This window comes from Arachis ipaensis, chromosome B3 (assembly GCF_059453495.1).
Source record: "Arachis ipaensis isolate K30076 ecotype BB chromosome B3, ASM5945349v1, whole genome shotgun sequence".
Lineage (NCBI taxonomy): Eukaryota > Viridiplantae > Streptophyta > Magnoliopsida > Fabales > Fabaceae > Arachis > Arachis ipaensis.
In genome coordinates, this window is record NC_142438.1 from 71,952,371 (window position 1) to 71,956,548 (window position 4,178).

Here is a 4,178-nt window from a genome sequence, read left to right on the forward strand (position 1 = left end):
TGGTGTCTTCTGCAGTGTCTGCGCCTTTTGATGCTTCCTCCTGTGGTTGAACTTCTTCTTTTTCAGCTATGTCCTGTATGTCTTCTTCCTCTTCAACATCTTCTATTTCCACTACCTCTTCAGCTGAGGTGTGTTCTGGTGGGCTTGGCTCCTCCTGGTTCCTCTCCTGCAGTGTGGTTTCGGACCTTAGGGTGATGGCATTAATGCCACCCTTGGGATTGGGTAATGGTTGAGAGGGAATTCCACTAGAGCTCAAAGGCTGGTTATTGGAGTTATTCATTGATCCAATCTGTGAGACAAGAGCTTGAAAAATAGAGTTCAGACCATTTAGAGTGGCATTAATGTTATTTTCCATGGTCTGTTGTCTCTGATCAATAGATTGTAATAAGTCATCATTAGTAGATGAAGAAGGATAGGTAATTTGAGAGGTCTACTATTGGGTATTATGTGGTCCTTGGGATTGCCTCAGGTGAGGTGCTCTGTAAGGCTGGTACTGGTTCTGTTGCCTGTTGTTGTTATTATTCCACCTCTGATTTCCCTGATTGTCTCTGCCTCCTCTGTTGTTGTTGTCCCTCCAATTCTGGTTAGAATTGTCCTGCCATCCATGGTTGTAATTGCCACTTTGATTGTACCCTTGGTTGGGGCGGTCATAGAAGTTATGAGTGGCTGCCACGGTGTTGTCTTCCTGCTGGAGCTGTGGACATTCATCAGTATAGTGGCTATAATCAGCACAGATTCCGCAAACTCTCTATGGGACTAACTGTTGGTTTTGCTGTGGTGGAGAAGGTTGAGCTTGCTGAACTTGTTGATTCAATTGCATCTGCTTCAGCAAGTTGGTCATTTCACAGATACTTTGAGTTAGAGCAGCAGTCTCTCTGCTAGAGGATACTTCTGCAACGGCTTTTGAACGGCCTTGTTTCTGCCGGTGATTCCGAGTAGATTCAGCTAAGTCGCTGATCAATTGCCATGCCTCATCAGTGGTCTTGTACTTTTTCATAGACCCATTGCTAGCACTTTCCAATGTGGTCTTATCTTGGGGCCTCATGCCCTGTGTGACATAACCGAGTAACACTATCTTGTCAATCATATGGTGGGGGCAAGCTTCCAGAAGATTATTGAAGCGCTCCCAGTATTCATAGAGAGTCTCAGATTCGTCCTGAACAATCATGGAAATATCTTTCCTTAGTTTATCAATAACTTCAGCTGGAAAGAATTTTTCCAAGAATTCTCTTCTAAGTGTATCCCAGTTGGATACATTTGCTGCGGGATGAGTGTAGTACCACTCTCTTGCCTTTCCCTCAAGAGAAAACGGGAAAGCTTTCAGCAAAATTGAAGTTTCATCTGCACCATCACGCCCGACAATAGAACAGGCTGCTTGAAAATCTCTCAGGTGCTTGATAGGCTCTTCAGCAGGTAAGCCATGAAACTTGGGCATCAAATTGAGCAGTGCGGTCTTTATTTCAAAGTCTGTAGCCACCACTGGGTGATGCGCTTGAAACGGTTGCATTGTAAAATCAGGGGCTCCGGCCTCCTGGATAGTAACTCTCCTAGGTGCTGCCATGTCACCTATACGTAAATCAACAGAATCAGTAGAACGGGGGCTGGTTTTTTCCTCAAATGATATTTTAGATCCGTCCTCTGAGAGGACTAACCGACGTCGAGCTTGCCTTATTCGTGAAATAGTTCTTTGAATCTCAGGATCGAATACTGGCAAGCTTGGATCAGGAAGTGAACGCGTCATCTAGCGAAAGAAACAAGCAGCTCATAGTAGCAAAATAAAATAAAATGCAAATAAATAAAATTCCAATTAATAACTTTAGCACTCTATTGCAACTCCCCGGCAACGGCGCCAAAAATTGACGTGGCGAAAATTGGTGAGTCAAGAATTGTTATAAAATATCCATTGCAAGTATAGTTATTAACCAACCAGAAATCTGCTTATCAATTTAGAAGGGTTGTCACAAAAATTAAAATTAAAATACTAGGAGTATGAATCCCAGGTCGTCTCCCAACGAGTTGCAGAAAGGTGTGCTATTTTATTAATCAGATGTTTTCAAAAAGAGTTTGAGTTGAATAAACAGGAAATTAAATTGGAGAAATTAAGTAATTTAAATAAAAGCCTTGACTGGGAGTAGATTAGTTGGAAGCCCTATTCTTGTTGCAGTACTCTCAAGATTAATTGATAATTGAAGGTTGTTCTGTTTAGTTATCCCTTACTAGGTAAGGGAAAGTCAAACAAGTTGGAATGTTGTTTCTATTCACAAGTCCCAATCTGCTTACTTGGAAGGACTGGCGTTAGTGACTAGAGAGCAATCCAACAATAAACCCAATTACAATTTCTCCTTTGAGCATTCCAACTCAAGGGTTCCTTTCAATCAATTCCCCATCAAGTTAGGGAACTACTCGCTCATTGTGAACGTGGAATTCATAACATAGAAAAGAGAATTAAAGAAAGACATGATAAATAAAACTCAAAGGAATCAATTAAAAATAAAAGTAACTCTTGTATTAATAAATTTTAAAATAATCCAATAGTAAAATTGATTAAATTAAAGGACATGGAAGAGTAAAGCCAAGTTAAGAAAACGAACTAGAATGACGAAGTCTTGATGAGGTAATAACTCTTCTCAATATCCTAATGCAAAAAGCAATAGAAATAAAATCCTAAGAACTATGAATGTGTAGAGAGAAAAACCTAGGGGAGGAGTAAAACTAGATCTAAAAACTAAAAATTGTGTAGAATGAATGTTGTTGTTGGTTCTGCATGTCCTCTGGCTCTAGTCTGCTTTTCCGGGCCGAGAACTGGGTCAAAGTAGGGCCCAAAATTGCCCCCAGCGATTCTGCAGATTATGCAGATCGCGCACGTCATGCGATCGCGTTATTCATGCGGATGCGTCGTTCGGCGTTTTGCTTTTCCACGTGGGCGCGTCGTCCACCCCTCCGCGTTACCTGTGCTATTCCATTCCGCATGGTCGCATGAGCCATGCGACTGCGTCACTCCTCACTGGTCATCTCCTCAATTTTTTGTGTTCCTTCCATTTTTGCAAGCTTCCTTTCCAATCTCCAACTCATTCATGCCCTATAAAGCCTGAAACACTTAACACACAGATCACGGCATCGAATGGAATATAGGAGAATTAAAATACATAATTAAAAATCTCTAAGAAGCAAGTTTTCAACCATAAAGCATCCTTAGGAAGGAATTACAAATGCATGCTTATTTAATGAATAAGTGGGTAAAGATCATGATAAAACCACACAATTAAACACAATATAAACCATAAAATAGTGGTTTATCAGGCGGCACAGGGATGGCGGCGGCTGTTCGAGGCGACAACGACAGCACACGGCGGCCAGCTTCGCGTGGTGGGTCGCGCTCCTCCTCGCACGATTCCGACAGCAGCTCGTGGCTGGGCCGAACGGCGGCGAGTTGAACACGGATTCTGGGCCGCACAGCAGCTTCTCCGGCGCTTCTCCTGGACGACCGTGGCGGCGCGATCCTCTCCCTCTCGTGTCTGTTTGCTTGCTCACTCGCCCTCCCTGATGCAACACGGCGGTGCGGCGGCAGTGACGCCCGCCAGCGCCGCACTTCCTCACCTCCCCTTTCCTCCGTTCGGCCAACAATGTTTCATGGGTGTGGGTCATGTTTCCGATCCCCCCTTCTCTGCCTCTTCTCTCTCAAATTCTGTTTCCTTCATTCTTCATATGGCTGAGTGCTTGTGTTTAGGGCAGAGAGGGGCAGCAGCTGCGGCTGCTTGGGTTTGAGGGAGCTAGGGTTTCATTTTGAAACTTAGGGTTAAGGGCATTATGGTAATTTCCGATAAAATTGTGGACAATATAGTAATTGAAACCCAAATTAAATCCAACACTATTTATATATAGAAAATACTATTTGCTCATCAATTTCATAAATTATTTTCAATAAATTGTCCAAATCAAATAATTAGAAATAATATAATTAAATCCTTTATTTTCTCAAAACAGTAGTATAATATTCTAAAATATTAATTATTTAGTCCAAAATCATATAAAAATCCTTATTATTTCACAACCACCAACTTTGTGGTTTAAATATAGAAAATAATTCAATAATTATAAAATTGGATAATAATCATAACTTATCTCAAATTCAATAAATCAAAACTTGCCTTAATTATCTTTAATAAAACAATTTCTGA

At 41.5% G+C, this 4,178-nt stretch overlaps 1 non-coding gene across 1 annotated transcript; it reads left to right on the plus strand.

Moving 5' to 3' along the window:
* Positions 1-1,081: 1,081 nt before the first annotated feature.
* Positions 1,082-1,189, plus strand: LOC148571092 (small nucleolar RNA R71). The gene has a single exon (XR_015908270.1). It is a non-coding gene; the product is annotated as a small nucleolar RNA R71 (small nucleolar RNA).
* The last annotated feature ends 2,989 nt before the right edge of the window (positions 1,190-4,178 follow it).